Source organism: Phalangium opilio, unplaced genomic scaffold (genome assembly GCF_054372755.1).
Source record: "Phalangium opilio isolate 3A_F unplaced genomic scaffold, DU_Popi_V2 ptg000017l_1, whole genome shotgun sequence".
Taxonomy (NCBI): Eukaryota; Metazoa; Arthropoda; class Arachnida; order Opiliones; family Phalangiidae; genus Phalangium; species Phalangium opilio.
In genome coordinates this window covers 12,655,331-12,664,999 of record NW_028324151.1, presented here as the reverse complement: position 1 = coordinate 12,664,999, position 9,669 = coordinate 12,655,331, and the positions used below count along the sequence as shown (strand labels likewise).

The window sequence follows — 9,669 nt, the reverse complement described above, 5'->3', positions numbered from 1 at the left end:
GCGGTGTTATGTAGTCTCAAATGTAACGTAAAAAGAAAAGTTTTTCCACAATACCTGACGGACATTTAATTTTTGGGCTTCCGTGGCGCAATGGTTAGCGCGTTCGGCTGTTAACCGAAAGGTTGGGGTCTCAGATGTAGCGTGAAAAGACATAACTTTTCCACAATACCTGACAACCATTTAATTTCTGAGCTTCCGTGGCTCAATGGTTAGCGCGTTCGGCTGTTAACCAATAGGTTGATGGTTCGAGCCCACCCGGGAGCGGTGTTAAGGTTTCTCAAATGTAACGTAAAAAGTCAGAGTTTTTCCACAATACCTGACGAGCATGTAATTTTTGGGCTTCCTTGGCTCCATGGTTAGCGCGTTCGGCTGTTAACCAATAGGTTGGTGGTTCGAGCCCACCCGGGAGAGGTGACGTGGGGTCTCAGAAGTAGCGTGAAAAGTCATAACTTTTCCACAATACCTGACAACCATTTAATTTCTGAGCTTCCGTGGCTCAATGGTTAGCGCGTTCGGCTGTTAACCAATAGGTTGGTGGTTCGAGCCCACCCGGGAGCGGTGTTATGTAGTCTCAAATGTAACGTAAAAAGAAAAGTTTTTCCACAATACCTGACGGACATTTAATTTTTGGGCTTCCTTGGCGCAATGGTTAGCGCGTTCGGCTGTTAACCGAAAGGTTGGTGGTTCGAGCCCACCCGGGAGAGGTGTTTCGGTGTCTCAGATGTAGCGTAAAAAGTCAAAACTTTTCCACAATACGTGACAAAAATTTAATTTCTGAGCTTCCGTGGCTCAATGTTTAGCGCGTTCGGCTGTTAACCAATAGGTTTGGTGGTTCGAGCCCACACGGGAGCGGCGTTATGGGAACTCAAATGTAACGTAAAAAGTCAGAGTTTTTCCACAATACCTGACGAACATTTAATTTGTGGGCTTCCGTGGCGCAATGGTTAGCGCGTTCAGCTGTTAACCGAAAGGTTGGGGTCTCAGATGTAGCGTGAAAAGACATAACTTTTCCACAATACCTGACAACCATTTAATTTCTGAGCTTCCGTGGCTCAATGGTTAGCGCGTTCGGCTGTTAACCAATAGGTTGGTTGTTCGAGCCCACCCGGGAGCGGTGTTATGTAGTCTCAAATGTAACGTAAAAAGAAAAGTTTTTCCACAATACCTGACGGACATTTAATTTTTGGGCTTCCGTGGCGCAATGGTTAGCGCGTTCGGCTGTTAACCGAAAGGTTGGGGTCTCAGATGTAGCGTGAAAAGACATAACTTTTCCACAATACCTGACAACCATTTAATTTCTGAGCTTCCGTGGCTCAATGGTTAGCGCGTTCGGCTGTTAACCAATAGGTTGGTGGTTCGAGCCCACCCGGGAGCGGTGTTATGTAGTCTCAAATGTAACGTAAAAAGAAAAGTTTTTCCACAATACCTGACGGACATTTAATTTTTGGGCTTCCTTGGCGCAATGGTTAGCGCGTTCGGCTGTTAACCGAAAGGTTGGTGGTTCGAGCCCACCCGGGAGAGGTGTTTCGGTGTCTCAGATGTAGCGTAAAAAGTCAAAACTTTTCCACAATACGTGACAAAAATTTAATTTCTGAGCTTCCGTGGCTCAATGTTTAGCGCGTTCGGCTGTTAACCAATAGGTTTGGTGGTTCGAGCCCACACGGGAGCGGCGTTATGGGATCTCAAATGTAACGTAAAAAGTCAGAGTTTTTCCACAATACCTGACGAACATTTAATTTGTGGGCTTCCGTGGCGCAATGGTTAGCGCGTTCAGCTGTTAACCGAAAGGTTGGGGTCTCAGATGTAGCGTGAAAAGACATAACTTTTCCACAATACCTGACAACCATTTAATTTCTGAGCTTCCGTGGCTCAATGGTTAGCGCGTTCGGCTGTTAACCAATAGGTTGGTGGTTCGAGCCCACCCGGGAGCGGTGTTATGGAGTCTCAAATGTAACGTAAAAAGAAAAGTTTTTCCACAATACCTGACGGACATTTAATTTTTGGGCTTCCTTGGCGCAATGGTTAGCGCGTTCGGCTGTTAACCGAAAGGTTGGTGGTTCGAGCCCACCCGGGAGAGGTGTTTCGGTGTCTCAGATGTAGCGTAAAAAGTCAAAACTTTTCCACAATACGTGACAAAAATTTAATTTCTGAGCTTCCGTGGCTCAATGTTTAGCGCGTTCGGCTGTTAACCAATAGGTTTGGTGGTTCGAGCCCACACGGGAGCGGCGTTATGGGATCTCAAATGTAACGTAAAAAGTCAGAGTTTTTCCACAATACCTGACGAACATTTAATTTGTGGGCTTCCGTGGCGCAATGGTTAGCGCGTTCAGCTGTTAACCGAAAGGTTGGGGTCTTAGATGTAGCGTGAAAAGACATAACTTTTCCACAATACCTGACAACCATTTAATTTCTGAGCTTCCGTGGCTCAATGGTTAGCGCGTTCGGCTGTTAACCAATAGGTTGGTGGTTCGAGCCCACCCGGGAGCGGTGTTATGTAGTCTCAAATGTAACGTAAAAAGAAAAGTTTTTCCACAATACCTGACGGACATTTAATTTTTGGGCTTCCGTGGCGCAATGGTTAGCGCGTTCGGCTGTTAACCGAAAGGTTGGGGTCTCAGATGTAGCGTGAAAAGACATAACTTTTCCACAATACCTGACAACCATTTAATTTCTGAGCTTCCGTGGCTCAATGGTTAGCGCGTTCGGCTGTTAACCAATAGGTTGGTGGTTCGAGCCCACCCGGGAGCGGTGTTATGTAGTCTCAAATGTAACGTAAAAAGAAAAGTTTTTCCACAATACCTGACGGACATTTAATTTTTGGGCTTCCTTGGCGCAATGGTTAGCGCGTTCGGCTGTTAACCGAAAGGTTGGTGGTTCGAGCCCACCCGGGAGAGGTGTTTCGGTGTCTCAGATGTAGCGTAAAAAGTCAAAACTTTTCCACAATACGTGACAAAAATTTAATTTCTGAGCTTCCGTGGCTCAATGTTTAGCGCGTTCGGCTGTTAACCAATAGGTTTGGTGGTTCGAGCCCACACGGGAGCGGCGTTATGGGATCTCAAATGTAACGTAAAAAGTCAGAGTTTTTCCACAATACCTGACGAACATTTAATTTGTGGGCTTCCGTGGCGCAATGGTTAGCGCGTTCAGCTGTTAACCGAAAGGTTGGGGTCTCAGATGTAGCGTGAAAAGACATAACTTTTCCACAATACCTGACAACCATTTAATTTCTGAGCTTCCGTGGCTCAATGGTTAGCGCGTTCGGCTGTTAACCAATAGGTTGGTGGTTCGAGCCCACCCGGGAGCGGTGTTATGGAGTCTCAAATGTAACGTAAAAAGAAAAGTTTTTCCACAATACCTGACGGACATTTAATTTTTGGGCTTCCGTGGCGCAATGGTTAGCGCGTTCGGCTGTTAACCGAAAGGGTGGTGGTTCGATCACACCCGGGAGCGGTGTTGTGTAGTCTCAAATGTAACGTAAAAAGAAAAGTTTTTCCACAATACCTGACGAACATTTAATTTTTGGGCTTCCGTGGCGCAATGGTTAGCGCGTTCAGCTGTTAACCGAAAGGTTGGTGGTTCGAGCCCACCCGGGAGCGGTGTTAAGGGATCTCAAATGTAACGTAAAAAGTCAAAGTTTTTCCACAATACCTGAAGACCTTTTCATTTCTGATCTTGTTTGGCTCGATGGTTAGCGCGTTCGGCTGTTAACCAATAGGTTGGTGGTTCGAGCCCACCAGGGAGAGGTGACGTGGGGTCTCAGAAGTAGCGTGAAAAGTCATAACTTTTCCACAATACCTGACAACCATTCAATTTCTGAGCTTCCGTGGCTCAATGGTTAGCGCTTTCGGCTGTTAACCAATAGGTTGATGGTTCGAGCCCACCCGGGAGCGGTGTTAAGGGTTCTCAAATGTAACGTAAAAAGAAAAGTTTTTCCACAATACCTGACTGAAATTTGATTTTTGGGCTTCCGTTGCGCAATGCATAGCGCGTTCGGCTGTTAACCGAAAGGTTGGTGGTTCGATCACACCCGGGAGCGGTGTTGTGTAGTCTCAAATGTAACGTAAAAAGAAAAGTTTTTCCACAATACCTGACGAACATTTAATTTTTGGGCTTCCGTGGCGCAATGGTTAGCGCGTTCGGCTGTTAACCGAAAGGGTGGTGGTTCGATCACAACCGGGAGCGGTGTTGTGTAGTCTCAAATGTAACGTAAAAAGAAAGGTTTTTCCACAATACCTGACGAACATTTAATTTTTGGGCTTCCGTGGCGCAATGGTTAGCGCGTTCAGCTGTTAACCGAAAGGTTGGTTGTTCGAGCCCACCCGGGAGCGGTGTTAAGGGATCTCAAATGTAACGTAAAAAGTCAAAATTTTTCCACAATACCTGAAGACCTTTTCATTTCTGAGCTTGTTTGGCTCCATGGTTAGCGCGTTCGGCTGTTAACCAATAGGTTGGTGGTTCGAGCCCACCCGGGAGAGGTGACGTGGGGTCTCAGAAGTAGCGTGAAAAGTCATAACTTTTCCACAATACCTGACAACCATTTAATTTCTGAGCTTCCGTGGCTCAATGGTTAGCGCGTTCGGCTGTTAACCAATAGGTTGATGGTTCAAGCCCCCCCGGGAGCGGTGTTAAGGGTTCTCAAATGTAACGTAAAAAGTCAGAGTTTTTCCACAATACCTGACGAACATTTAATTTGTGGGCTTCCGTGGCGCAATGGTTAGCGCGTTCGGCAGTTAACCAATAGGTTGGTGGTTCCATCACACCCGGGAGCGGCGTTGTGTAGTCTCAAATGTAACGTAAAAACAAAAGTTTTTCCACAATACCTGACGAACATTTAATTTTTGGGCTTCCGTGGCGCAATGGTTAGCGCGTTCAGCTGTTAACCGAAAGGTTGGGGTCTCAGATGTAGCGTGAAAAGACATAACTTTTCCACAATACCTGACAACCATTTAATTTCTGAGCTTCCGTGGCTCAATGGTTAGCGCGTTCGGCTGTTAACCAATAGGTTGGTGGTTCGAGCCCACCCGGGAGCGGTGTTATGTAGTCTCAAATGTAACGTAAAAAGAAAAGTTTTTCCACAATACCTGACGGACATTTAATTTTTGGGCTTCCGTGGCGCAATGGTTAGCGCGTTCGGCTGTTAACCGAAAGGTTGGGGTCTCAGATGTAGCGTGAAAAGACATAACTTTTCCACAATACCTGACAACCATTTAATTTCTGAGCTTCCGTGGCTCAATGGTTAGCGCGTTCGGCTGTTAACCAATAGGTTGGTGGTTCGAGCCCACCCGGGAGCGGTGTTATGTAGTCTCAAATGTAACGTAAAAAGAAAAGTTTTTCCACAATACCTGACGGACATTTAATTTTTGGGCTTCCGTGGCGCAATGGTTAGCGCGTTCGGCTGTTAACCGAAAGGGTGGTGGTTCGATCACACCCGGGAGCGGTGTTGTGTAGTCTCAAATGTAACGTAAAAAGAAAAGTTTTTCCACAATACCTGACGAACATTTAATTTTTGGGCTTCCGTGGCGCAATGGTTAGCGCGTTCAGCTGTTAACCGAAAGGTTGGTGGTTCGAGCCCACCCGGGAGCTGTGTTAAGGGATCTCAAATGTAACGTAAAAAGTCAAAGTTTTTCCACAATACCTGAAGACCTTTTCATTTCTGATCTTGTTTGGCTCCATGGTTAGCGCGTTCGGCTGTTAACCAATAGGTTGGTGGTTCGAGCCCACCAGGGAGAGGTGACGTGGGGTCTCAGAAGTAGCGTGAAAAGTCATAACTTTTCCACAATAGCTGACAACCATTCAATTTCTGAGCTTCCGTGGCTCAATGGTTAGCGCGTTCGGCTGTTAACCAATAGGTTGATGGTTCGAGCCCACCCGGGAGCGGTGTTAAGGGTTCTCAAATGTAACGTAAAAAGAAAAGTTTTTCCACAATACCTGACTGAAATTTAATTTTTGGGCTTCCGTTGCGCAATGCTTAGCGCGTTCGGCTGTTAACCGAAAGGTTGGTGGTTCGATCACACCCGGGAGCGGTGTTGTGTAGTCTCAAATGTAACGTAAAAAGAAAAGTTTTTCCACAATACCTGACGAACATTTAATTTTTGGGCTTCCGTGGCGCAATGGTTAGCGCGTTCGGCTGTTAACCGAAAGGTTGGTGGTTCGAGCGCACCCGGGAGCGGTGTTGTGCAGTCTCAAATGTAACGTAAAAAGTCAGAGTTTTTCCACAATACCTGACGAGCATTTAATTTTTGGGCTTCCTTGGCGCAAAGTTTAGCGCGTTCAGCTGTTAACCGAAAGCTTGGTGGTTCGAGCCCACCCGGGAGAGGTGTTTTGGTGTCTCAGATGTAGCGTAAAAAGTCAAAACTTTTCCACAATACGTGACAAACATTTAATTTCTGAGCTTCCGTGGCTCAATGGTTAGCACGTTCGGCTGTTAACCAATAGGTTAGTGGTTCGAGCCCACCCGGGAGCGGCGTTATGGGATCTCAAATGTAACGTAAAAAGTTGAGTTTTTCCACAATACCTGACGAGCATTTAATTTTTGGGCTTCCTTGGCGCAATGGTTAGCGCGTTCAGCTGTTAACCGAAGGGTTGGTGGTTCGAGCCCACCCGGGAGAGGTGTTTTGGTGTCTCAGATGTAGCGTAAAAATTCAAAACTTTTCCACAATACGTGACAAACATTTAATTTCTGAGCTTCCGTGGCTCAATGGTTAGCGCGTTCGGCTGTTAACCAATAGGTTGGTGGTTCGAGCCCACCCGGGAGCGTTGTTATGTAGTCTCAAATTTAACGTTAAAAGAAAAGTTTTTCCACAATACCTGACGGACATTTAATTTTTGGGCTTCCGTGGCGCAATGGTTAGCGCGTTCAGCTGTTAACTGAAAGGTTGGTGGTTCGAGCCCACAGGGGAGCGGTGTTAAGGGATCTCAAATGTAACGTAAAAAGTCAAAGTTTTTCCACAATACCTGAAGACCTTTTCATTTCTGAGCTTCCTTGGCGCAATGGTTAGCGCGTTCGGCTGTTAACCAATAGGTTGGTGGTTCGAGCCCACCCGGGAGAGGTAACGTGGGGTCTCAGATGTAGCGTGAAAAGTCATAACTTTTCCACAATACCTGACAACCATTTAATTTCTGAGCTTCCGTAGCTCAATGGTTAGCGCGTTCGGCTCTTAACCAATAGGTTGGTGGTTCGAGCCCACCCGGGAGCGGTGTTAAGGGATCTCAAATGTAACGTAAAAAGTCAGAGTTTTTCCACAATACCTGACGAGCATTTAATTTTTGGGCTTCCTTGGCGCTATGGTTAGCGCGTTCAGCTGTTAACCGAAGGGTTGGTGGTTCGAGCCCACCCGGGAGAGGTGTTTTGGTGTCTCAGATGTAGCGTAAAAATTCAAAACTTTTCCACAATAGGTGACAAACATTTAATTTCTGAGCTTCCGTGGCTCAATGGTTAGCGCGTTCGGCTGTTAACCAATAGGTTGGTGGTTCGAGCCCACCCGGGAGCGTTGTTATGTAGTCTCAAATTTAACGTTAAAAGAAAAGTTTTTCCACAATACCTGACGGACATTTAATTTTTGGGCTTCCGTGGCGCAATGGTTAGCACGTTCGGCTGTTAACCGAAAGGTTGGTGGTTCGATCACACCCGGGAGCGGTGTTGTGTAGTCTCAAATGTAACGTAAAAAGAAAAGTTTTTCCACAATACCTGACGAACATTTAATTTTTGGGCTTCCGTGGCGCAATGGTTAGCGCGTTCAGCTGTTAACTGAAAGGTTGGTGGTTCGAGCCCACAGGGGAGCGGTGTTAAGGGATCTCAAATGTAACGTAAAAAGTCAAAGTTTTTCCACAATACCTGAAGACCTTTTCATTTCTGAGCTTCCTTGGCGCAATGGTTAGCGCGTTCGGCTGTTAACCAATAGGTTGGTGGTTCGAGCCCACCCGGGAGAGGTAACGTGGGGTCTCAGATGTAGCGTGAAAAGTCATAACTTTTCCACAATACCTGACAACCATTTAATTTCTGAGCTTCCGTGGCTCAATGGTTAGCGCGTTCGGCTCTTAACCAATAGGTTGGTGGTTCGAGCCCACCCGGGAGCGGTGTTAAGGGATCTCAAATGTAACGTAAAAAGTCAGAGTTTTTCCACAATACCTGACGGACATTTAATTTTTGAGCTTCCGTGGCGCAATGGTTAGCGCGTTCGGCTGTTAACCGAAAGGGTGGTGGTTCGATCACACCCGGGAGCGGTGTTGTGTAGTCTCAAATGTAAAGTATAAAGAAAAGTTTTTCCACAATACCTGACGAACATTTAATTTTTGGGCTTCCGTGGCGCAATGGTTAGCGCGTTCAGCTGTTAACCGAAAGGTTGGTGGTTCGAGCCCACCCGGGAGAGGTGTTGTGGGGTCTCAGATGTAGCGTGAAAAGACATAACTTTTCCACAATACCTGACAACCATTTAATTTCTGAGCTTCCGTGGCTCAATGGTTAGCGCGTTCTGCTCTTAACCAATAGGTTGGTGGTTCGAGCCCACCCGGGAGCGGTGTTAAGGGATCTCAAATGTAACGTAAAAAGTCAGAGTTTTTCCACAATATCTGACGAACATTTAATTTTTGGGCTTCCGTGGCGCAATGGTTAGCGCGTTCAGCTGTTAACCGAAAGGTTGGTGGTTCGAGCCCACCCGGGAGCGGTGTTAAGGGATCTCAAATGTAGCGTGAAAAGTCAGAGTTTTTCTCAATACCTGACGAACATTTAACTTTTGGGCTTCCGTGGCGCAATGGTTAGCGCCCACCCGGAAGAGGTGTTGTGCATTCAAAAGTGTACCGAAAAAATCGCATGTTTTTTTCTTCAAGATACAAAATCCGTGACAACGATTTCTTATTGAAAATTGAATTTGAACAGTTTTTTGAATGAATATCGTTACATTTGCTTGAATTACAGCAAAAAATACAAAAATAATGGTTTCAGTGGTTATATTTGAAAATAGTGAAAAAATTTTAAAATGTGCTTTTCTGGTCGAGAAACGTCGATTTTGAAAACGGTATTAAAAATCGAGGTACATTTTTATTTTTTGATCAATCGAGATGAAATCACTTTTAATGAGTATTTTATAGGTAATTAAGCTGAATTCGGTCAAACATTTGTCCAGAAAAAAATGCATTCAAAAGTGTACCGAAAAAATCGCATGTTTTTTTTATTCAAGATACAAAATCCGTGACAACGATTTCTTATTGAAAATTGAATTTATACAGTTTTTTGAATGAATATCGTTACATTTGTTTGAATTAAAGCAAAAAGTACAAAAATAATGGTTTCAGTGGTCATATTTGAAAATAGTGAAAAAATACTCAAAATGTGCTTCTCTGGTCGAGAAACGTCGATTTTGAAAGTGGTATTAAAAATCGAGGTACATTTTTGTTTAGTGATCAATCGAGATGAAATCACTTTTAATGAGTATTTTATAGGTAATTAAGCTGAATTCGGTCAAACATTTGTCCAGAAAAAAATGCATTCAAAAGTGTACCGAAAAAATCGCATGTTTTTTTTCTTCAAGATACAAAATCCGTGACAACGATTTCTTATTGAAAATTGAATTTGAACAGTTTTTTGAATGAATATCGTTACATTTGCTTGAATTACAGCAAAAAATACAAAAATAATGGTTTCAGTGGTTATATTTGAAAATAGTGAAAAAA

At 44.8% G+C, this 9,669-nt stretch overlaps 2 non-coding genes across 2 annotated transcripts; both read left to right on the top strand.

Moving 5' to 3' along the window:
• Positions 1-7,123: 7,123 nt before the first annotated feature.
• On the top strand, positions 7,124-7,196 carry TRNAK-CUU (transfer RNA lysine (anticodon CUU)). Its single transcript has one exon. It is a non-coding gene; the product is annotated as a tRNA-Lys (tRNA).
• An 807-nt stretch (positions 7,197-8,003) lies between these two features.
• On the top strand, positions 8,004-8,076 carry TRNAK-CUU (transfer RNA lysine (anticodon CUU)). The gene has a single exon. It is a non-coding gene; the product is annotated as a tRNA-Lys (tRNA).
• The last annotated feature ends 1,593 nt before the right edge of the window (positions 8,077-9,669 follow it).